We start from the raw sequence: 26,257 nt of genomic DNA, 5'->3' as shown, positions 1-26,257 counted from the left end.
CCAGCACGAGCTTGTAGTTATTCGCAAAGTCGGCACGGCCAAGATATACAAATTTGGATTCCCTTAAATTTCTCAAAAACTTCTGAACGGATTTACACCAAACAAACGAAAGCACAATCTGCATAAAGGAGAGCTAGCTTTCTGCCAAACTTGGTGTAATTCCATCCAGTGGTCTGGGCTGTAGTCGTGGTCATAAGTCCTATGGTAATTAACATGGGAAACACAACTTTTTTGACCCCTCTTTTTCTTGGCTCCCATTTGATCGATCACCCTGAAACTTACAGTGCACAACAAGAATCACTGGGGCACTTTTATGGGAACATTTTGTGAAGATTAATCAAACATTACCAAAGTTATAGGCAAGTCAAAAACGCTTTTTCTATGGAAACATGGTCCTAACTATGACTGCATAGTGGAGAAAGAGAGAGAGCACATATAAAAGTCAGTCACATGCTCAGTGAATGGACTTGACTTTGAGTGAACATAACTCGGGGAGGTTCCAGGGAGATCTATCTCAATCAAACGGAATACAGGGGCCATCTATCACCACAACAACTAAGATGCAGGTGATGGAGACGAGGTAGACAAGAAGGGTTGATAAAGGCTGCAGAGAGTCGATCTTTGCTGCTGAAAGAGTAAGCCAGTCAGTGTAGTCTCAGAGTTTAAGAAGGCCAGTTCTCGGGCTTCTTTGAGGTTGATCGTGGAGGCAGAGATGGTTGTACAGGAGTGGGGCAGATGGTGAGGACATAAGTGGCTGAGATTCCCTCACCTATGTTCTGGAGGAAGACGAGGATGGAAGGGAAGCAACACTCACGATCTACCGGCACCATTTACCCATGGTAGATGACGTGTGGAGCAAGCCCCTGTGGGAAGCTGCTGAGCCTACTAGCGGAGGTAGAAGCACAGAAGCATTGCCGAATTGGGAGCTGGGGAATTCATCAGAGCAGGGGCACAGACATAAAAACAAAGGGTCTCATTTACAAGCCCCTAGCACCACCATTGCTTCATTGTCTTGACACAGGGGTGGCGCGAAGCAGTCCTCTACAGTGTGCCACATTTATAAACTGGCGTAGTGGGACCATTGTGCCAGTTTATAAAGCCTGGTGCCACATTATACCTGTGTTAGGTATAATGTATGCAAGGTAGGCATTCCCTTGTTAAAAGCTGCGCAGAATTGGCGCAGTGAAATTTACAAGATTTCACTGTGTTGTTTCGTGGCTTCACTGCATTCAAATTTAACGCATGCTCAGAGCAGGGCTTTTAGGCCTTCCTTGCATTGCTCGAGCAGCGTCATTTTTTTTAACGCAAGTCGAGTGACACATTGTTATCGAGGTGGGGGTCTCAGAGTGGAATGACTAAAGGGGAATGGTGGATCCTCTCACTTAAGCCAACGGGATGTGACAACTCAAAGATTACAGTAGGTCCAAGAAGAAAACCTTACCTGCAAAGCAACACATGGCTGACATCGGGGGAGTGGAAGTAGGGGGGACTGCCATGATAAGCTGCAGCTAGGGACTTGGGTGCAAGAAGCGGCCGTGGGCAAGATAAAGCAGGGGATCTCACTGCGAGATCAGCCTCTGGGAGGTATCCATGACTAAACAGGAAAGTTGAAGCATCACTCTGTATGGCTACACTGCTTAACTACTCGGCCGAATAAGCATAGCCAGAAGAGGATGGGGGCAATTTTATTACATTGGCTACCCCCTTACTTTCTGACCGATTTTTGCTGCTACTTTAAGAATATAACTTTGTTTCTATTAAACATAAGAATTTGTTGCCATATAAAATTGTTTCTTTTGTTGCTTATATTGGTACTTTGCACATTGTAGTTTATGTAAATTACATTTCTACACTTTATTAAAAGATCGTTTTTCCTCGGGCCACGGTTGCTCCATTCCTCTCCCGTCCACTTCACTGCTAGCCAGTCGGGCCTTTTCCTGAGTTTGCAGTAGGCAGATTCATTTCATAGTTTCACTGGTGAGACCATTTTGGGAAAGCTTGGTGCTTTTATAGAAGCCTGGGCAGCGTTTTAACAGATGTGTCGCTACTCCGACCCCTGCAAAGTAAAGCCGGTGCCAAAGACACACCAAGGCAACTTCTGGATGCTGCAAGCTGCCAGCCCACGTCCGATTCTAATTTGTACAAGCAGTCTTCTCTGGATACTAATTCGGGTAATGATTTAGTACCCAAATACGCTGCATGTGACCTCAGTTGCCTTAATACCGAATAAACACTTCCACAGTATGCAAAAGATACTCTAAACAAAGTACTACTCTAACGAATTTAATGTTGTTCACTTCTAATCACTTGCATGATTACAATGTTTCACTTATTCCTAATAAAGGCGGCATTTAAATGTTTCTTTGCACTTTGTAACACAAGATCAGCAGGGAAACACAGGATTCAGGTCACTGAATTTAGTAAATCTCTACACCTTGACTTGTGCTGCCTTACTGACACTTGGCTAGATGACACAAGTGACTGTATTCTAGATCAACTACTTCCCCCTTCCTGTTCAGTTCTCAAGAGAGACTGTACGCAAAAGAAAGAGGCGGAGTCACAAATATTTCTTACAGTTCGATGGAAGGTAAACTTCTTTTCAACATTCATTTTCGGGAGACTCTGAATTGTAAAGTAAAAACTGGATCTTTCATTTTTAATAATCTATTAACCTATCGTCCCTCCGGACACTAAGCCTTACTGTAAGGAAATGCCTCCTTGGCATGGTTGCCCCCTGACTTTTTGCCTTTGCTGATGCTATGTTTACAATTGAAAGTGTGCTGAGGCCTGCTAACCAGGCCCCAGCACCAGTGTTCTTTCCCTAACCTGTACTTTTGTATCCACAATTGGCAGACCCTGGCATCCAGATAAGTCCCTTGTAACTGGTACTTCTAGTACCAAGGGCCCTGATGCCAAGGAAGGTCTCTAAGGGCAGCAGCATGTCTTATGCCACCCTGGAGACCTCTCACTCAGCACAGACACCCTGCTTGCCAGCTTGTGTGTGCTAGTGAGGACAAAACGAGTAAGTCGACATGGCACTCCCCTCAGGGTGCCATGCCAGCCTCTCACTGCCTATGCAGTATAGGTAAGACACCCCTCTAGCAGGCCTTACAGCCCTAAGGCAGGGTGCACTATACCATAGGTGAGGGTACCAGTGCATGAGCATGGTACCCCTACAGTGTCTAAACAAAACCTTAGACATTGTAAGTGCAGGGTAGCCATAAGAGTATATGGTCTGGGAGTTTGTCAAACACGAACTCCACAGCACCATAATGGCTACACTGAAAACTGGGAAGTTTGGTATCAAACTTCTCAGCACAATAAATGCACACTGATGCCAGTGTACATTTTATTGTAAAATACACCCCAGAGGGCACCTTAGAGGTGCCCCCTGAAACTTAACCGACTATCTGTGTAGGCTGACTAGTTTTAGCAGCCTGCCACAAACCGAGACATGTTGCTGGCCCCATGGGGAGAGTGCCTTTGTCACTCTGAGGCCAGTAACAAAGCCTGCACTGGGTGGAGATGCTAACACCTCCCCCAGGCAGGAATTGTCACACCTGGCGGTGAGCCTCAAAGGCTCACCTCCTTTGTGCCAACCCAGCAGGACACTCCAGCTAGTGGAGTTGCCCGCCCCCTCCGGCCAGGCCCCACTTTCGGTGGCAAGGCCGGAGAAAATAATGAGAAAAACAAGGAGGAGTCACTGGCCAGTCAGGACAGCCCCTAAGGTGTCCTGAGCTGAAGTGACTCTAACTTTTAGAAATCCTCCATCTTGCAGATGGAGGATTCCCCCAATAGGGTTAGGATTGTGACCCCCTCCCCTTGGGAGGAGGCACAAAGAGGGTGTACCCACCCTCAGGGCTAGTAGCCATTGGCTACTAACCCCCCAGACCTAAACACGCCCTTAAATTTAGTATTTAAGGGCTACCCTGAACCCTAGAAAATTAGATTCCTGCAACTACAAGAAGAAGGACCGCCTAGCTGAAAACCCCTGCAGAGGAAGACCAGAAGACGACTACTGCCTTGGCTCCAGAAACTCACCGGCCTGTCTCCTGCCTTCCAAAGATCCTGCTCCAGCGACGCCTTCCAAAGGGACCAGCGACCTCGACATCCTCTGAGGACTGCCCCTGCTTCGAAAAGACAAGAAACTCCCGAGGACAGCGGACCTGCTCCAAGAAAGGCTGCAACTTTGTTTCCAGCAGCCTTGAAAGAACCCTGCAAGCTCCCCGCAAGAAGCGTGAGACTTGCAACACTGCACCCGGCGACCCCGACTCGGCTGGTGGAGATCCAACCCCTCAGGAGGGACCCCAGGACTACTCTGATACTGTGAGTACCAAAACCTGTCCCCCCTGAGCCCCCACAGCGCCGCCTGCAGAGGGAATCCCGAGGCTTCCCCTGACCGCGACTCTTTGAATCCAAAGTCCCGACGCCTGGGAGAGACCCTGCACCCGCAGCCCCCAGGACCTAAAGGACCGGACTTTCACTGGAGAAGTGACCCCCAGGAGTCCCTCTCCCTTGCCCAAGTGGAGGTTTCCCCGAGGAACCCCCCCCCTTGCCTGCCTGCAGCGCTGAAGAGATCCCGAGATCTCTCATAGACTAACATTGCGAACCCGACGCCTGTTTCTACACTGCACCCGGCCGCCCCCGCGCCGCTGAGGGTGAAATTTCTGTGTGGGCTTGTGTCCCCCCCGGTGCCCTACAAAACCCCTCTGGTCTGCCCTCCGAAGACGCGGGTACTTACCTGCAAGCAGACCGGAACCGGGGCACCCCCTTCTCTCCATTCTAGCCTATGTGTTTTGGGCACCACTTTGAACTCTGCACCTGACCGGCCCTGAGCTGCTGGTGTGGTGACTTTGGGGTTGCTCTGAACCCCCAACGGTGGGCTACCTTGGACCAAGAACTGAACCCTGTAAGTGTCTTACTTACCTGGTAAAACTAACCAAAACTTACCTCCCCTAGGAACTGTGAAAATTGCACTAAGTGTCCACTTTTAAAACAGCTATTTGTCAATAACTTGTAAAGTATACATGCAATTTTTATGCTTTAAAGTTCCTAAAGTACTTACCTGCAATACCTTTCGAATGAGATATTACATGTAGAATTTGAACCTGTGGTTCTTAAAATAAACTAAGAAAAGATATTTTTCTATACAAAAACCTATTGGCTGGATTTGTCTCTGAGTGTGTGTACCTCATTTATTGCCTATGTGTATGTACAACAAATGCTTAACACTACTCCTTGGATAAGCCTACTGCTCGACCACACTACCACAAAATAGAGCATTAGTATTATCTATTTTTACCACTATTTTACCTCTAAGGGGAACCCTTGGACTCTGTGCATGCTATTCCTTACTTTGAAATAGCACATACAGAGCCAACTTCCTACATTGGTGGATCAGCGGTGGGGTACAAGACTTTGCATTTGCTGGACTACTCAGCCAATACCTGATCACACGACAAATTCCAAAATTGTCATTAGAAATTGATTTTTGCAATTTGAAAAGTTTTCTAAATTCTTAAAAGACCTGCTAGGGCCTTGTGTTAGATCCTGTTTAGCATTTCTTTTAGAGTTTAAAAGTTTGTAAAAGTTTGAATTAGATTCTAGAACCAGTTGTAGATTCTTAAAAAGTATTCCAACTTTTAGAAGCAAAATGTCTAGCACAGATGTGACTGTGGTGGAACTCGACACCACACCTTACCTCCATCTTAAGATGAGGGAGCTAAGGTCACTCTGTAAAATAAAGAAAATAACAATGGGCCCCAAACCTACCAAAATACAGCTCCAGGAGCTTTTGGCAGAGTTTGAAAAGGCCAACCCCTCTGAGGGTGGCAACTCAGAGGAAGAGGATAGTGACTTGGAGGAAAATTCCCCCCTACCAGTCCTATCTAGGGAGAACAGGGTCCCTCAAACCCTGACTCCTAAAATAATAGTCAGAGATGCTGGTTCCCTCACAGGAGAGACCAACGCCTCTGAAATCACTGAGGATAGCCCCAGTGAAGAGGACATCCAGTTAGCCAGGATGGCCAAAAGATTGGCTTTGGAAAGACAGATCCTAGCCATAGAGAGGGAAAGACAAGAGATGGGCCTAGGACCCATCAATGGTGGCAGCAACATAAATAGGGTCAGAGATTCTCCTGACATGTTGAAAATCCCTAAAGGGATTGTAACTAAATATGAAGATGGTGATGACATCACCAAATGGTTCACAGCTTTTGAGAGGGCTTGTGTAACCAGAAAAGTGAACAGATCTCACTGGGGTGCTCTCCTTTGGGAAATGTTCACAGGAAAGTGTAGGGATAGACTCCTCACACTCTCTGGACAAGATGCAGAATCTTATGACCTCATGAAGGGTACCCTGATTGAGGGCTTTGGATTCTCCACTGAGGAGTATAGGATTAGATTCAGGGGGGCTCAAAAATCCTCGAGCCAGACCTGGGTTGACTTTGTAGACTACTCAGTGAAAACACTAGATGGTTGGATTCAAGGCAGTGGTGTAAGTAATTATGATGGGCTGTACAATTTATTTGTGAAAGAACACCTGTTAAGTAATTGTTTCAATGATAAACTGCATCAGCATCTGGTAGACCTAGGACCAATTTCTCCCCAAGAATTGGGAAAGAAGGCGGACCATTGGGTCAAGACAAGGGTGTCCAAGACTTCAACAGGGGGTGACCAAAAGAAAGGGGTCACAAAGACTCCCCAGGGGAAGGGTGATGAGACAACCAAAACTAAAAATAGTAAAGAGTCTTCTACAGGCCCCCAAAAACCTGCACAGGAGGGTGGGCCCAGAGCCTCTTCACAAAACAATGGGTACAAGGGTAAAAACTTTGATCCCAAAAAGGCCTGGTGTCATAGCTGTAAACAGCATGGACACCAAACTGGAGACAAGGCCTGTCCCAAGAAAGGTTCCACTCCAAACTCCCATCCAGGTAACATTGGTATGGCTAGTCTCCAAGTGGGATCAACAGTGTGCCCAGAGCAAATCAGGGTCCACACTGAAGCTACTCTAGTTTCTGAGGGTGGGGTGGATTTAGCCACACTAGCTGTCTGGCCGCCTAACATGCAAAAATACAGACAGCAACTCTTAATTAATGGGACTAGAATAGAGGGCCTGAGGGATACAGGTGCCAGTGTCACCATGGTGACAGAGAAACTGGTTTCCCCTGGCCAATACCTGACTGGAAAAACTTACACAGTCACCAACGCTGACAATCAGAGAAAAGTACATCCCATGGCAATGGTTACTTTAGAATGGGGAGGGGTCAATGGCCTGAAACAGGTGGTGGTCTCCTCAAATATCCCAGTGGACTGTCTGCTTGGAAATGACCTGGAGTCCTCAGCATGGGCTGAGGTAGAACTAAAAACCCATGCAGCAATGCTGGGTATCCCTGAACTGGTGTGTGTGAAAACAAGAGCACAGTGCAAGGCACAGGGTGAACAAGTAGAGCTGGGGTCTGGAAGAATGGCCCAGCCTACCAAGAGAACAGGAAAGTCAGTTGGGAAACCAACTGCAACACAGCAAAAGAAAGGGAACCTCTCTTCTCAGGAAGAAGTTCTGCCCTCTGAGGGAACTGAGCCTTTGGAGCTTGAACCTTACCAGGTTGAGCTCTTAGGCCCAGGGGGACCCTCAAGGGAGGAGCTGTGTAAGGGACAAGAAACCTGTCCCTCTCTTGAAGGCCTTAGGCAGCAAGCTGCTGAAGAGTCCAAAGGCAAGAAAAATGGAACACATAGGGTCTATTGGGAAGATGGACTCCTGTACACTGAGGCCAGAGACCCCAAACCTGGTGCCACTAGGAGAGTGGTAGTGCCTCAGCTGTTCAGGAAGTTCATCCTAACATTGGCCCATGACATTCCCCTTGCTGGACATTTGGGACAAACCAAGACGTGGGAGAGGTTAGTCAACCACTTCTACTGGCCCAATATGTCCAACATGGTTAAGGAGTTTTGCCTCTCCTGCCCCACCTGTCAAGCCAGTGGTAAGACAGGTGGGCATCCAAAGGCCCCCCTCATTCCACTTCCAGTGGTGGGGGTTCCCTTTGAAAGAGTGGGTGTGGACATAGTTGGTCCACTAGAACCTCCCACAGCCTCAGGAAATATGTATATCCTGGTAGTAGTGGATCATGCTACCAGGTATCCTGAAGCTATTCCCCTTAGGTCGACTACTGCCCCTGCAGTAGCCAAGGCCCTCATTGGTATCTTTACCAGAGTGGGTTTCCCTAAGGAGGTGGTGTCTGACAGAGGTACCAACTTCATGTCAGCATACCTAAAGCACATGTGGAATGAGTGTGGGGTGACTTATAAATTCACTACACCATACCATCCACAAACTAATGGCTTGGTTGAGAGATTCAACAAGACATTAAAAGGCATGATCATGGGGCTCCCAGAAAAACTCAAAAGGAGATGGGATGTCCTCTTGCCATGTCTGCTTTTCGCTTACAGAGAGGTGCCACAGAAGGGAGTAGGATTCTCACCCTTTGAACTTCTGTTTGGTCATCCTGTAAGGGGACCACTTGCTCTTGTTAAGGAAGGCTGGGAGAGACCTCTCCATGAGCCTAAACAAGACATAGTGGACTATGTACTTGGCCTTCGCTCTAGAATGGCAGAGTACATGGAAAAGGCAACCAAAAACCTTGAGGCCAGCCAACAGCTCCAGAAGTTTTGGTATGACCAAAAGGCTGCACTGGTTGAGTTCCAACCAGGGCAGAAAGTCTGGGTTCTGGAGCCTGTGACTCCCAGGGCACTCCAGGACAAATGGAGTGGCCCTTACCCAGTACTAGAAAGGAAGAGTCAGGTCACCTACCTGGTGGACCTGGGCACAAGCAGGAGCCCCAAGAGGGTGATCCATGTGAACCGCCTTAAGCTCTTCCATGACAGGGCTGATGTGAATCTGTTGATGGTAACAGATGAGGATCAGGAGGCAGAGAGTGAACCTCTCCCTGATCTTCTGTCATCAGACCCAAAAGATGGCACAGTAGATGGAGTGATCTACTCAGACACCCTCTCTGGCCAACAGCAAGCTGATTGTAGGAGAGTCCTACAACAGTTTCCTGAACTCTTCTCCTTAACCCCTGGTCAGACACCCCTGTGTACCCATGATGTGGACACAGGAGACAGCATGCCTGTCAAGAACAAAATCTTTAGACAATCCGACCATGTTAAGGAAAGCATCAAGGTGGAAGTCCACAAGATGCTGGAATTGGGAGTAATTGAGCGCTCTGACAGCCCCTGGGCTAGCCCAGTGGTCTTAGTCCCCAAACCTCACACCAAAGATGGAAAGAAAGAGATGAGGTTTTGTGTGGACTACAGAGGGCTCAATTCTGTCACCAAGACAGATGCTCATCCAATTCCAAGAGCTGATGAGCTCATAGACAAATTAGGTGCTGCCAAATTCTTAAGTACCTTTGACTTGACAGCAGGGTACTGGCAAATAAAAATGGCACCTGGAGCAAAAGAGAAAACAGCATTCTCCACACCTGATGGGCATTATCAGTTTACTGTTATGCCCTTTGGTTTAAAGAATGCCCCTGCCACCTTCCAAAGGTTGGTGAATCAAGTCCTTGCTGGCTTGGAGTCCTTTAGCACAGCTTATCTTGATGATATTGCTGTCTTTAGCTCCACCTGGCAGGATCACCTGGTCCACCTGAAGAAGGTTTTGAAGGCTCTGCAATCTGCAGGCCTCTCTATCAAGGCATCCAAATGCCAGATAGGGCAGGGAACTGTGGTTTACTTGGGCCACCTTGTAGGTGGAGGCCAAGTTCAGCCACTCCAACCCAAGATCCAGACTATTCTGGACTGGGTAGCTCCAAAAACCCAGACTCAAGTCAGGGCATTCCTTGGCTTGACTGGGTATTACAGGAGGTTTGTGAAGGGATATGGATCCATTGTGACAGCCCTCACTGAACTCACCTCCAAGAAGATGCCCAAGAAAGTGAACTGGACTGTGGAATGCCAACAGGCCTTTGACACCCTGAAACAGGCAATGTGCTCAGCACCAGTTCTCAAAGCTCCAGATTATTCTAAGCAGTTCATTGTGCAGACTGATGCCTCTGAACATGGGATAGGGGCAGTTTTGTCCCAAACAAATGATGATGGCCTTGACCAGCCTGTTGCTTTCATTAGCAGGAGGTTACTCCCCAGGGAGCAGCGTTGGAGTGCCATTGAGAGGGAGGCCTTTGCTGTGGTTTGGTCCCTGAAGAAGCTGAGACCATACCTCTTTGGGACTCACTTCCTAGTTCAAACTGACCACAGACCTCTCAAATGGCTGATGCAAATGAAAGGTGAAAATCCTAAACTGTTGAGGTGGTCCATCTCCCTACAGGGAATGGACTTTATAGTGGAACACCGACCTGGGACTGCCCATGCCAATGCAGATGGCCTTTCCAGGTTCTTCCACTTAGAAAATGAAGACTCTCTTGGGAAAGGTTAGTCTCATCCTCTTTCGTTTGGGGGGGGGTTGTGTAAGGAAATGCCTCCTTGGCATGGTTGCCCCCTGACTTTTTGCCTTTGCTGATGCTATGTTTACAATTGAAAGTGTGCTGAGGCCTGCTAACCAGGCCCCAGCACCAGTGTTCTTTCCCTAACCTGTACTTTTGTATCCACAATTGGCAGTCCCTGGCATCCAGATAAGTCCCTTGTAACTGGTACTTCTAGTACCAAGGGCCCTGATGCCAAGGAAGGTCTCTAAGGGCTGCAGCATGTCTTATGCCACCCTGGAGACCTCTCACTCAGCACAGACACCCTGCTTGCCAGCTTGTGTGTGCTAGTGAGGACAAAACGAGTAAGTCGACATGGCACTCCCCTCAGGGTGCCATGCCAGCCTCTCACTGCCTATGCAGTATAGGTAAGACACCCCTCTAGCAGGCCTTACAGCCCTAAGGCAGGGTGCACTATACCATAGGTGAGGGTACCAGTGCATGAGCATGGTACCCCTACAGTGTCTAAACAAAACCTTAGACATTGTAAGTGCAGGGTAGCCATAAGAGTATATGGTCTGGGAGTTTGTCAAACACGAACTCCACAGCACCATAATGGCTACACTGAAAACTGGGAAGTTTGGTATCAAACTTCTCAGCACAATAAATGCACACTGATGCCAGTGTACATTTTATTGTAAAATACACCCCAGAGGGCACCTTAGAGGTGCCCCCTGAAACTTAACCGACTATCTGTGTAGGCTGACTAGTTTTAGCAGCCTGCCACAAACCGAGACATGTTGCTGGCCCCATGGGGAGAGTGCCTTTGTCACTCTGAGGCCAGTAACAAAGCCTGCACTGGGTGGAGATGCTAACACCTCCCCCAGGCAGGAATTGTCACACCTGGCGGTGAGCCTCAAAGGCTCACCTCCTTTGTGCCAACCCAGCAGGACACTCCAGCTAGTGGAGTTGCCCGCCCCCTCCGGCCAGGCCCCACTTTCGGCGGCAAGGCCGGAGAAAATAATGAGAAAAACAAGGAGGAGTCACTGGCCAGTCAGGACAGCCCCTAAGGTGTCCTGAGCTGAAGTGACTCTAACTTTTAGAAATCCTCCATCTTGCAGATGGAGGATTCCCCCAATAGGGTTAGGATTGTGACCCCCTCCCCTTGGGAGGAGGCACAAAGAGGGTGTACCCACCCTCAGGGCTAGTAGCCATTGGCTACTAACCCCCCAGACCTAAACACGCCCTTAAATTTAGTATTTAAGGGCTACCCTGAACCCTAGAAAATTAGATTCCTGCAACTACAAGAAGAAGGACCGCCTAGCTGAAAACCCCTGCAGAGGAAGACCAGAAGACGACTACTGCCTTGGCTCCAGAAACTCACCGGCCTGTCTCCTGCCTTCCAAAGATCCTGCTCCAGCGACGCCTTCCAAAGGGACCAGCGACCTCGACATCCTCTGAGGACTGCCCCTGCTTCGAAAAGACAAGAAACTCCCGAGGACAGCGGACCTGCTCCAAGAAAGGCTGCAACTTTGTTTCCAGCAGCCTTGAAAGAACCCTGCAAGCTCCCCGCAAGAAGCGTGAGACTTGCAACACTGCACCCGGCGACCCCGACTCGGCTGGTGGAGATCCAACCCCTCAGTAGGGACCCCAGGACTACTCTGATACTGTGAGTACCAAAACCTGTCCCCCCTGAGCCCCCACAGCGCCGCCTGCAGAGGGAATCCCGAGGCTTCCCCTGACCGCGACTCTTTGAATCCAAAGTCCCGACGCCTGGGAGAGACCCTGCACCCGCAGCCCCCAGGACCTAAAGGACCGGACTTTCACTGGAGAAGTGACCCCCAGGAGTCCCTCTCCCTTGCCCAAGTGGAGGTTTCCCCGAGGAACCCCCCCCTTGCCTGCCTGCAGCGCTGAAGAGATCCCGAGATCTCTCATAGACTAACATTGCGAACCCGACGCCTGTTTCTACACTGCACCCGGCCGCCCCCGCGCCGCTGAGGGTGAAATTTCTGTGTGGGCTTGTGTCCCCCCTGGTGCCCTACAAAACCCCTCTGGTCTGCCCTCCGAAGACGCGGGTACTTACCTGCAAGCAGACCGGAACCGGGGCACCCCCTTCTCTCCATTCTAGCCTATGTGTTTTGGGCACCACTTTGAACTCTGCACCTGACCGGCCCTGAGCTGCTGGTGTGGTGACTTTGGGGTTGCTCTGAACCCCCAACGGTGGGCTACCTTGGACCAAGAACTGAACCCTGTAAGTGTCTTACTTACCTGGTAAAACTAACCAAAACTTACCTCCCCTAGGAACTGTGAAAATTGCACTGTGTCCACTTTTAAAACAGCTATTTGTCAATAACTTGTAAAGTATACATGCAATTTTTATGCTTTAAAGTTCCTAAAGTACTTACCTGCAATACCTTTCGAATGAGATATTACATGTAGAATTTGAACCTGTGGTTCTTAAAATAAACTAAGAAAAGATATTTTTCTATACAAAAACCTATTGGCTGGATTTGTCTCTGAGTGTGTGTACCTCATTTATTGCCTATGTGTATGTACAACAAATGCTTAACACTACTCCTTGGATAAGCCTACTGCTCGACCACACTACCACAAAATAGAGCATTAGTATTATCTATTTTTACCACTATTTTACCTCTAAGGGGAACCCTTGGACTCTGTGCATGCTATTCCTTACTTTGAAATAGCACATACAGAGCCAACTTCCTACACTTACGATTTAGAAAACTTAATTAATAATATTTGCCATCACACTTTTGTATTAGTTTTTTTAAAAACTTTTGTCTAGATCACTCCTATGCCCTGCTATGGACTTCTAAATTGATGTGTCCTTTTTTTAATTTAACCCTGCTAAATCAAGGGTCTGTCCATGAATTCAGCCATCTACCTGATGCAACTTTTGCTTCTCAAAATTGTTCGTGCCATATTAAAGGTTACATCCCATTACTAAGGTCAGATCATATGGCAATTTCTTTTACATTAGCTACAAAGAAGTCCACTGTGGCCACCCAGGAAAAATGTTCAGCCACTATTCATGACTGAGGTAATTTGCCTTTAGATAAAACTCTCACTATACAATTTGCCTCACTAGTATAAGAGAACATTTTTAATACTCAGGGAGGTCTTATATGCCCTTTTATCAGTCCTAGAAAGTAATAATTTACCTTATCTGGAATTTATTTCACCATCTGCAGCTGTCACCTGAACTGTAAACCGAAATCTTAAGTTAAATCTATGGTTCAATCAGAGTTGTAGCTCCAGGAGGGGTATTTGGGGTTTCACACCCCCCTAATAAATGTATTTTCTGGTTAATAGTTAGGTACATGTGCTTTCAGTCGGTATGGTGAGTTGTCTGTCGAATTTCACCAGGGTTATTTTACAAAATATTGTGTTTCTCTCACTTAGTCCTCCTACCAAGCTGCGTTCCTCTCCCTTTCTACTGTCCCTTAAGCCCCTCTTGTGCGTCCTGCTTGTAGCATAATGTATTTTATCATTAAATGCCAGAGTGATTGCTGTTAGAAAATCTGAAACTCAGCTTCCCCCACCCCCTTTGGTTACTGACCAAGCTATGGACCTGGGTTTAATATCGAGTTAGCCTCTCAGAAAAGTGAGTATCCAGTTATAAATGAAATATTCTCTCAAACACCAAAGAACTAAATACTATGAATTTCATTGAAAAATAGAACCCCAGTCGTTGGCCAACCATCTTGGGGCCCTCTGCCTTCTGCTGTAGAGTCGAGTACCTGGGAGTCATTATTGACACTAATATTTCTCTTGCAACTTGAATGGCAAATGTCATATGCACAGGCTTTTGGCATCTCAAGATTTGAAAGAGAATTTTGCCTTTTCCTACTTCGTGTACCTCATCAATTACTCACCACTTTCATAGAGTCACAAATTGAGTATGCACTTTTTGTTATCTAGCTTTTCCCAATAAACTGATTAGAAGGCCCAGTGGGTCCAAATTGCTGCTGAAAGTCGGCTCATTGTTAAATGTGCACATAAAGATCATATCACCCCATCGTATTCTAACTCCATTGGCTTCTAGTAACACAAAGGATACTTTTTAATTTCCTAGTCATATTACATAAGGTTCTTTTTGAAAAGCGTCATCCATACTTCTCTGAAAATTGTAGGGTTTATTATCTGTCGCAAATTCTTCATTCATCATCATCATCACCACTTTATTTCGGTAAAAACATACCATAAAAGTACAGTACAAAACAATCAAAGAATAAAATGTAGAAAAAAAAACAGATGAGATTAAAAACAAACTCTATCGAAAGAATTTATAACAAATTAAAACAATGGCTAAAATAATTCCCATAAATATAAAATTGGAAAAGACATGCAACCTCAGCTAGATAATAAATACATTAAACTTGTATCCATACACTTATGTATAACAACTATACTCTATGGTGCCTACTTCTAATATCTGCTACTGAATCTATTTCTTTAAAATACCGAGTCTAAAATGCCAGATAGATTTTCAAATTCTTTTGCCACAGGGCACACAATTTGTACAGATGAGTCTGACTTAAGTACTCTCAGAGCAGGTAAACAATTCCTAAAGCCCAGTTGTTTACATAGTGGGATAATCCAGAGTGCCCTCTGTTTGTGGTATGCATGACATTGAAAAAGAACATGGGAAACAGTCTCATCATTCTCACAGCCCATCGGACATAACTTGGACCTATTAATTGAGTTAGGCCATTTATAGGTTAAAGAACGCAACGGAAGAGACCCTATTCTAAATCTAATATAAAGGGCGCACGCAAATGGAGAGAGTATTGTATCCATATAGAGCTCAAACTCATAATGGCATTTAAATTGGAGAAAACTATCAGTCATGGAAGAGGGCAAAACTTACAACCAGTTGCACAGTTTGAACATTAAACCAAAATGCGTCCTTCAAAATCTGAGCGGCATTTTTAGGAATAGAGGAGGGATCCTTCCAATAGGACCCCAGACCAAGGTGAGATAAGGACCGTTCAACATAGGCACACCACTTGATTCTGGTAGAATTGGGCCCCACCAGATTGGTCAACCCGCATCTAAATGGAATAAGAGCGTCTAATGACCATAAACGAATCCAGAACAACAATGGCCTTAAGGCAGCAATCTGGTTAATTGGAAGAAGGTTTAAGTCCATTCGGATGGGCAAAGAAAGGGTACTTGAAGGGACTCTTAACAGCATCTTTAAAAACAAGTTTTCCACCCTTACGAAATCCTCCAGATAGCAATGGCCCCATAACTCAGCTCCATACAAAGCCCCCCCCCAGCTTGAGATTTATATATTTCAAGAGCAGGAGTCAAAGCAAATCTGGGGGATCTGGATGCAAATCTCGCAATACCACCCACCCTCTGTTTCAGACACGTTATTGATTTCTGGAGGTGGGCATGCCATTTATGTGAGTCTTCTAATTTAACACCTAGGTAATCAAAAGTGCCCACTCTTTCCAATATGGTGCCCTCTAAGTGAACAGGTCTTTTTATCTTATGCTTTTTATCTCCAAACACCATGTATTGTGTTTTTAGTGAGTTGATTTCCAGACCGTGGTCTTTACAAAACTCCATAAACCTCGCAAGCAAATTTGAGAGGCCCATGGCTGTTCGTGATATTAGCAAAGTATCGTCAGCAAATAGAAGACAAGGAATCTTCTGCCCTCCCATATTTGGGGCATCTCTAGGGCAATCCATAAGATAGGGAATACATGCATTAATAAATAAAATAAACAATGTGGGCGCAAGTACACAACCCTGTCTCACGCCACGATCTGTGGGAAACTCTGAAGTCAGTTCACCTGCCAGTCCCCATCGTATTCTGGCACGATTACCAGTATAAAGATCTCTTATTATATTAAGCACAGAACAGGGAACTCCAGCTTTACTCATAACTTCCCACAGTTTGTGATGCGGGACAAGGTCAAAAGCGGATTTCAGATCTACAAATGCCACAAAAAGATGGCCTGAGTCCACATCTACAGTTTTCCACTTTATAGTAGTAAAGCGTAAAACCTGGTTGACAGTACTGACCCTATCTCTGAACCCTGCCTGGAGGTGGCTTAGTACCTGATTGTTCGCTATCCATTTCTTCAACCTACTTAATATCTGATAAAATATTTTTTGTAAGTTATCTAATAGGCTGATAGGTCTGTAGTTCCCTGGTAGGCCTTTCTCACCTTTCTTATATATTGGCACAATAATTGCCTCCTTCCAAGAATCAGGATAAGACCTGTTAGTCAAGACAATAGTCGAAATCCTGTTTACATACAGGGTCCAAATATTCAAATCTGCTTTATACATATCTGAGGAGATTCTATCCGGGCCAGGAGCCTTCCCTGATTTTTGAGCGATAATTGCCAGCTCAGTTTCTTTTAATGTGAAGGGGGGCAAGGAAATCGCTGATGAATAGAATAGCGGCGTCTCTCCAGAGCTGATGGCATCAAGATCAAATGTAGAACCATACAGCTTCATAAAGTGAGAGAGCCAAATATAGGGTCAATGTAGCACTCTGGGTAAAATGATTGGTTTTGGTCTCTACGTGCGACCAAAAACCAAAAGTGTTTGGAATCATGGGCCCTGGCAGCCTCGGCCAATTCACCCCATAGTCTCTCCTCATACTTGAGTTTGCACATCCTGCATATGGAGGCATAATTTCTTCTTGACCTCACAATGTCTTCCCTATCTTTAGATCTTATCACTTTAATCAGGGTACTTTTAGCCTCTCGGCACCTCTTGTCATACCACTTGCTACTAGATTGAGAGGGGGGGTTGCTTGGGTTCCTAACAGATTTGGAAAACAGCTCCTTGAGAGCAGCAAAGAGGTCAGAATGAGAGGACATAGCTTCCAACGAGGTTAATGAAGATGGTCGTCAAAAAGATGATGTCTAGAAACTAGTACACAAAGTTTCTCCCGTAACTTGTTGGACCTCTGAACGGAATCCCATCTCACTGTGCGCCTATTGCTAGATAGCTTCAAGACGCCAGGAAATTTGAGACCAGGGAAAGACATGGCTCCTGATAAAAGGATTCTTTCATATGCAATTTGGAGAGGCGCATGGTCGCTGGTATACGGTTTGCCCACTTTCACATCTATTATATGATGCCATACCCTTAAATACAAGAGAATATAATCCAGGGTGCTACTATATGATCCCCTAAAAAAAAGTTGGCCTAGCAGGGATATCAGCTGGAAAACTGTTGTCACCAAGACAAAGGCCATGAAGTATTATGAGATCTATTATCTGCAGCACCCTATTGCAAGCAGTAGATAAAACTGGCTGAATTGAAAGAAAAGGAATATTCCATGCTTCGTCTTCAGTCTGATTAGCCTCAATAAAAGCAGAATTGAGTTCAATTGGCGCATTAAGATCACCCGCAATGATGAAACGATATTTGTGGCGGAGGTTAAAAGTTATGGTGTTAAGAAGGTTTATGGTGGCAGACTGTTGATTAGGGGGGCCTGCTCTATTGTAAATGTTTATGCATAGGACAGGGATACCTAAATTTGGCAAAATTGCTATAACTAAAATATCAGGGGAATCTACATGTACCTCCTTTACTTCACCCACCTCTGTCGTCTTAACCCATGTGCATAATCCCCCTTTTGCCCTGCCTACAGGAGACTGCATAGCTTTTTTTGGTAAAAGAGCAGTACCCCTGCCTATGCACACTGTGCGTGGCCCATGTTTCCTGGAACATACAAATGCTAAAATCTTCGACATAATTCAGAGTCGACTAGTTTACTGTTAATACCAGCCACGTTCCAGGACAAGAGCTTCCCAGTTAAGTGTACAGTGGAGCGGGTGGATTCGCTAATTAAAACATCTAGGTGGTAGGTATTAACATGCTCATTGTGGAGTGCAGAATTGAGGTTCAAGATGGAAGCAGATTGAAATTCCCATGAAGGTGCAAGTACTAGGCTTGCTACATTTCTTTAATTGGCCCAAGACCACACTCAGAGGCACCCTCATCTACAGACCCCCAGGACCCCGCACACAATTCAGCGAAGACCTCGCAGACTTCATCAGCCCACACGCCCTCCTCTCCGCTGACTACATCCTCCTAGGGGACCTCAACTTCCACCTGGAGAACAACAACGACAACAACACCACCACCCTGCTGGACAACCTCGCCAACCTCGGACTCAAGCAACTGGTGAACACCCCCACCCACTACGCCGGACACACGCTGGACCCAGTCTTCACCTCCAGCAAGTACATCTCCTTCAGCCACTCCACCGGACTCCACTGGACAGACTACAGCTGTGTCCACTTCAGCTTCAGAAGAACCACGACTCACCACCACCCACAACAGGCCCCCCGCAGGAACTGGAACAAGATCACCACCAACCAGCTCTCCACATCACTGAGCCTGAACCCCCCCGGCAGCTCAACGGACCCCAACCAAGCAGCCAACAACCTCACACAGTGGATCACCAACTGCGCCGACCACCTCGCACCGCTGAAAAGCCATCCCACCAGACCCAACAACAAGAAAGCCCCCTGGTTCAACAGCGACCTCAAGAACTCCAAGAAGAACTGCCGCACCCTCGAGAAAACCTGACGAAAAAACCCAACTACAGACAACATGACCGCCCTCAAGCACGCCTCCCGCAAACACCACCAGCTGATCCGCACCACCAAGAAGACAGCATTCAAAGAACGACTAGACAACAACGCACACAACAGCAAGGAACTCTTCAACATCGTCAAAGAGCTCTCCAACCCCAGCCCCGGAAACAACGACATCACGCCCTCACAAGACCTCTGCGACTCACTCGCCTTGTTCTTTCACCGCAAGATAGCCGACATACACAACAGCTTCGGCGCACAGACCACGCACCCAACCACCAAACCAACGCCCCCCAACACCACCCTCCGCGCCTGGACCCCGGTCAGCACCGAAGACACTATCCACACGATGAACACCATCCATTCCGGATCTCCGACCGACCCATGCCCCCAGCACGTCTTCAATAAGGCCGACTGCATCATCGCACCCCATCTCCGGGACATCATTAACTGCTCCTTCAACACCGCCACCTTCCCGGAGAGCTGGAAGCATGCCGAACTCAGCGCCCTCCTGAAGAAACCCGCAGCCGACCCCACCGACCTCAAGAACTACCGCCCCATCTCGCTCCTCCCGTTCCCTGCCAAAGTCATCGAGAAGACCGTCAACAGACAGCTAGCCGCCTTCCTCGAGACTAACGGATCCCTCGACCACTCGCAGTCCGGCTTCCGTGACAACCACAGCACCGAGACCGCCCTCATCGCAGCCACTGACGACATCCGAGCCCTGCTCGACAACGGGGAAACAGCGGCACTCATCCTCCTGGACCTCTCCGCAGCGTTCGACACTGTCTGCCACCACACCCTAGTGCAACGCCTCAGCAACATCGGAATCCAAGAGAAGGCACTAGAGTGGATCATCTCGTTCCTCACCGGAAGAACCCAGAGAGTCCGCCTCCCCCGTTCAGTTCCGAGGCCACCAAAGTCATCTGCGGCGTACCGCAAGGATCGTCACTCAGCCCCACCCTATTCAACGTCTACATGAGCCCCCTCGCAGCCATCACACGCCAACACAACCTCAACATCATCTCCTACGCCGACGACACCCAGCTGATCCTCTCCCTCACCAACGACCCAGCCACCGCCAGAACCAATCTGCACGAAGGGATGAAAGACGTAGCCGAGTGGATGATGAATAGCCGCCTGAAGCTGAACGCAGACAAGATGGAAGTCCTCATCCTGGGATCTTCACCCTCTGCCTGGGACGACTCCTGGTGGCCCCCTGCACTGGGCAGCGCACCCAAACCAATGGACCACGCACGCAACCTGGGCTTCATCCTGGACTCCTCCCTCTCGATGACCAGACAAGTCAACGCTGTTTCATCATCATGCTTCAACATCCTACGCATGCTCCAAAAGATCTTCCGATGGATCCCCACCGAAACCAGGAAGACGGTCACCCAGGCACTCGTCACCAGTCGACTGGACTACGGAAACACCCTTTACACCGGAACCACGGCCAAACTACAGAAAAGACTCCAACGCATCCAGAACGCCTCCGCACACCTCATCCTCAACATCCCTCGACACAGCCACATCTCCGGACACCTGAGAGACCTGCACTGGCTCCCCGTCAGCAAGAGAATCACGTTCCGTCTCCTCACCCACGCACACAAGGCCCTCCACGACATGGGCCCCAGGTACCTCAACAACCGCCTGACCTTCTACACTCCCACCCGCCAGCTACGATCGATCAGCCGCGCCCTCGCCGCCGTTCCACGCATCAGGAAAGCCACCGCGGGAGGAAGATCCTTCTCCTACCTGGCAGCCAAGACTTGGAACTCCCTCCCCATCCACCTCCGTCTGACCCAAGACCACCTCTCCTTCAGGAAGCAACTCAAGACCTGGCTGTTCGAGCAGTAGCGGTCCCCCACTCCCCCAGCGCCTTGAGACCCTCCGGGTGAGTAGCGCGCTTTACAAATGACTGATTGATTGATTGATTGATTGATTAATATAATGGGGCCAATGAATCAAATCTAATACTAGAGTTGCAAAGGCTGGAAGAGCATAGTCAATCAACGTCTGAAGTGGCCCCCTGGTGCTCAAATTCACATACATTGGAACCTTTAGGAGCCGAGCCCATATCAGTCACAGGAACTGGGCCAGATGATGTAAGATTACTTGAAACCGGCATAGTCATACATGATGGAGGATTCGGCCTCATGTTTCCAGAAGAAGGACAACTGTCACTAAAAAAGATCTCATGTTCCTTCCTCATATGGTTACGTGCTTCTATATGCAATAGGCCCGTTACCAGAGGGGGGCTTATAAGATTGAGTTTTATGGTGTCCCGCCCACTGGATGGGCCGCTTAACTGTTCTGCCGATACAAAGTCGGCATGGATGATTGAGCCACAGCCTCTGTCATGGCGAATCCAATGTGAGACCTTGTGGATAAGTGAAATTTTATCTTCCCGCAATTTTGCTGGAAGCAAAGGAACATTGCACATGTAAATACAAATGTCATTTTTCATGTGCGGGCTCTGACCAGGTACTATTGTGGTGTCCCAATTCAAAACTACATGGGAGAAAGGAGACATAATCTTTGCGGGGGGCACAGCAGATCTGCTATAGTAAGTCCTTTTTTTAGGACCTAAAAAAGCCTCAGGGTTCGATGACAAGCTAGTTGGCAGAGGCCTAGGGGCAGGAAGATGATTAATTAACAAAGGGGTTGACTTCGGTTCACAAGAAGGAGGTGAGTCGTTCTTCTTAAGAAGCTTAAGAACTTCAGACAATAAAAGCTTCAGCTCACCTACTTCACTCTTTAGACTAGTCACCAATGCTAATAGGTCTTCTCTAGGGGGTTCGCGTTCAGGAAGCACTGGTACCGAGAGGATCTGTTGAGCACTATCACAGTCTTGCAATTCCAATATAGAAAAACGGTTGGAGCAAGAGATCCCATGAATAATTGCATCAGTTTCTAGAACTTCAGGGTTGGAGTTGGATACAGTATATGCGGGGGGACTAACATTCCGAAAAAGGCTTTGAGGAGAAGGTACCTGAGGCGGGGCACTAATGGACTGAACATCAGAGGAGGAATAAGATCCAGCTGATAGGAACGGAACAAGAGTTCCCGATTTGAGCCTATTCTGGACATTTCTCTCTTTTTTCTTAAGAATCAGTTCCACTCCTTCTATCAAATTGTCAATCTCCTTGGACAAGCAATTGGTGTGGGGTTGCATGACTTTATTAGGTTTTGAGATTTTCATTTTAGCAGGGCCCAATTCAGGACTGCCCCTCGCCTTGCGCTTCCCCATTGTAAATAGAAGCCTTTGCACCAATAGAGAGATACTTTAGAAATCGCAAATACAAAGAACCCCCCAGAACATACCTTAGGGCCCAGAGGGGGAGCCAGCCTGGCCTCGGACGGTCTGTGACGGGCACAGACGGGCATGCCCTTGGCCTGGGCGCATCCCGCGCAACGCGTATCGCGGTACGCTTTTGTAGCGTCTGCGTTGCTGGAGTGGGGCGGTGAACTGCTGAGGATCCTGGGGGTTGGAGTTTCCCTCTGCCCCAAGTCACAGGACAAGCAGCCACACGTAGCGCGGTACGCTTTTGTAGCGTCCGCGTTGCTGGACTAGGGCGGTGAACTGCCGAGGATCCTGGGGGTTGGAGTTCCCCTCTGCCCCAAGTCACAGGAGAAGCAGCCACACGTAGCGCGGTACGCTTTTGTGGCATCCACGTTGCTGGAGTGGGGCAGTGAACTGCCGAGGATCCTGGGGGTTGGAGTCCCCCTCTGCCCCAAGTCACAGGACAAGCAGCCACACGTAGCACGGTACGCTTTTGTAGCGTCTGCATTGCTGGAGTGGGGCGGTGAACTGCCGAGGATCCTGGGGGTTGGAGTCCCCCTCTGCCCCAAGTCACAGGAGAAATAGCCACACGTAGTGCGGTACGCTTTTGTAGCGTCCACTTTGCTGGAGTGGGGCGGTGAACTGCTGAGGATCCTGGGGGTTGGAGTCCCCCTCTGCCCCACGTCACAGGAGAAGCCTTCATTCACGTAGTAAACTCCTCCCTGATCTGCCAAAAATAGGTACCTCCACGTTTTATGAAAGAGCTTCTTCATATGCAGCAGCCAAAGAGTTCCAAAGAGTGGAACCAGTGTCTTTTAGATCTGCGCACACAAACTTCCCTGACAACCAGGGGTGGCTCCTCCATTAGGGTGGAGGAGCTTCACTCCCCACCCCATACGCCAGCAGCGGCAGCTGCAAAACCTTTAAAAGAAAACAATAATAAACTTTATTTTGTTTTGTTTGTTTATTATCGTTTTCTTTTAAAAGGGCAGGGCCACGGGGTGACGAGCAGTGAGGGGGAGTGCACAGCACTCCCCCTCACTGTGCATGTATGTTTGCCCGGCTGTCTCAGGCCGGCCAAACACACATGCACAGTGTGCTCTCTCCAGCCCGGCACTGTGTTGCTGGGTTAGAGAAAGCATGCACAGGCTCCCAGTCTGCCTGGGAGTGCCGTGGCTGGGTGCTCCCAGCCAATCCTGACGCTGCAGTGTCAGGATTGGCCGCAGGGCAGGCTGGGAGCCTGTGCCTGGCTGCAGCAGAGGAGCAGCGCGGCGGTGGAGAAGATGTTTTTTTTTTTATTTAATAAATTTAAGGTTTATTCCCCCCGCACTCCATGAGCTGCTCCTGCTGACAACATTAAAAAAAATTGAAGATTTTGCTATTCAAAACTGCTTTAATATATCTCAGATCTAAACCCTGTTTTTAATTCTGTGTTATATTCTCTTTATTAGCACCAAGACACTTTGGTGGGCATGCGCTTTATTAGCTAAATATAATATAATATCACACAGTAGGTCATGCAGCCCAAGAGAAATGTCTGTGACATAGCTCAAAGCACAACAGCACAGAACATATGGATGACTAAGAAAGATCTACGAACCAGCCCACAGCTTTCATGGCGTAACCAAGAGAAGAGATCAAAACTAATCTCGCTAAGGGACTATCCAACCTGGGCTCTAAAATAACAAACTTCTAAGGCTGTTCGGACTGGCTTTCTGAGCAGTCTGGCATTCTGGCCCCGTTAGATGGGCCAGCTTGAGAAGGCCAGTGTGTGGGCTGTTTTTTCCCCGTTATGATCCACAGGACCAAAAAAAAAAAAAATACAGCTCACACACCAAAATCCATGTTATCCCGCCTAAACTCATTATTGGGTGGTATTTGTCACAGCCAATAAACTTCGACTCAGTGAAGTCAGAATTTATCAGGTGAGATAATTATCATACCAATGACTAGGCCACTCATAATAAGGGTCTTTATTTAGAAGTGTTAGCAACGAACAAATACACTAAAATATATACAGCTCCAGCCTCACAGGATTATTTTGAGTTTCTATAATACATTGGTTGACACCATTGCCCCACACTTCACAGACTTATTTAATGCATTTGCAGCTGAAGGAATGCTCAAATGAAGGGGGAAGCAAATATTTCCCTAATAACAAAAACCAAGGAAAGACCCTATTGTACGTGCCATAATAAACCCATTATGCTGCTAAAGACTGACTCCTATATACAAACATTCTTGCAATCATACTAGAATCCCTCCACGCAGACTGGATACATCCTGACCATTCGAGATGCCTTTAGGGTCAGCAGACCCAGGACAATACCTGATATAGAGTTCACCTACTGGGGGATTTCAGACATATATGGTAGTACTATCCTCACATTAAACTACCCTTTGCTGAAATTTTGGTAGCTATGTAATTCCGAGTTGACAAACATCCCCATTATTCACTGCTACTCATCTACAATTTTATGTAATATCTAAATCATCAAACACTCATTTCAGCAGCAATGCGGAGGTCAGGAGTGACCCACAACATGACCCAACCTATTTTAGCTCCCTGCCCTGTGTTATTGCTAGGCCTGTATTACTGCTAGGGTGCATTGCCTCTGTTTGTGCTGCTGTGCATCTTTAACTGGGTGCACTGAGCACAGACCAGTCTGTGTACGGTACCACAATGAATGTGCTGTCTACAATATCACATCTACCTTGGTGGCAGTGCATCAGTGAAAGGTGGACTATTTCTATAAAACTTCCGGTCCTTTCATTGTGCATGCAGAAACTCGGCCAGCATTTGAAAGGGGCTGAGATCCCCCTGCAGATGGGTGCAGTAAGTTCCATAGGACCAATTTTTCAACTTCCAATGGATACACTGTTGTCAACCTCAATGTGGCACAGTCAGTGCACCCCTGACAGCTCCTGTGCAAATGGGCAAAAGCCTACACTATAATGCTAGACTATACAAAATGTGATGGATAGATTGCGTGAATCACCCCAATACTCTGACTGCATCCCAGTCTATCATTGTTTTGCACATCAGGCACCCTCAGTTTCGACCCAGCCATATGCAAATCAGTTTTGATCCTGCTCCAATGGGAACAGTTGAGCCCGAACTGCCAAGCCAGGTGCTCCCTGAGAAAGGGACCTAAGCAACTTAGGACCATTTTCACCCGAGTAAGAGTTCAACACCCATCTAGCCGTCAGATCCCTCCCACACTTCAGAAAACAATATCTGTCACTTTGCCAACCTCGACACCACCTTCTTCATTACTTTGACTAAGTATTCAATGTAATGCACTCACCTTTATAACCTCTGCATTTCCCATCCAATCCCAACTCAATTTTGAAAAAAATTATGTCCTGCAATCCACACCACCCATTTTTTTATCCACCACCCGGACCCAAATACATAAAATAATAACTGGTCTCCTGCCACCCAATCAATCAATCAATCTATCAGGTATTTTAAGGCCCATTACTCACCCTTAGGTTCTCAAGGAGCTGAGGGGTGTGTCCTCAGAGATCAGTTGAAGAGCCAGTTCTTGAGGTCCTTCCTGAACTGAGGCAGTGATGGCGATCGTCTGAGATGAAGAGGTAAAATGTTCCAACCTTTTGCTGCCAGGTGTGTGAAAGATCATCCTCCAGCCCAGGACTTCTTTATGAGGGGTATGTTGGCGAGCGACTGCTGGGATGAGCAGAGAGGTCTGGAAGGTGAGTACCAGGTGATGCAATGGTTGAGGTAGCTGGGTCCACTGTTGTGGAGAGCCCTGTAGGCGTGTATGAGGAGTTTAAAGTTGATCCTCTTCTCGACAGTGAGCCAGTGGAGGTTTTTCAGGTGTTCTGTGATGTGTTCTCGCGGGAGATATCTAGGACGAGTCTGGCGGTGGTGTTCTGGATTTGTTACAGCTTGCACAGGTTCTTCTAGGCAGTTCCGGCATAGAGGGCATTGC

This window comes from Pleurodeles waltl, chromosome 4_1, assembly GCF_031143425.1.
Source record: "Pleurodeles waltl isolate 20211129_DDA chromosome 4_1, aPleWal1.hap1.20221129, whole genome shotgun sequence".
NCBI classification, from domain to species: Eukaryota; Metazoa; Chordata; class Amphibia; order Caudata; family Salamandridae; genus Pleurodeles; species Pleurodeles waltl.
The sequence above is the reverse complement of the archived record's forward strand: the minus strand, read 5'-3'. Positions refer to the sequence as shown.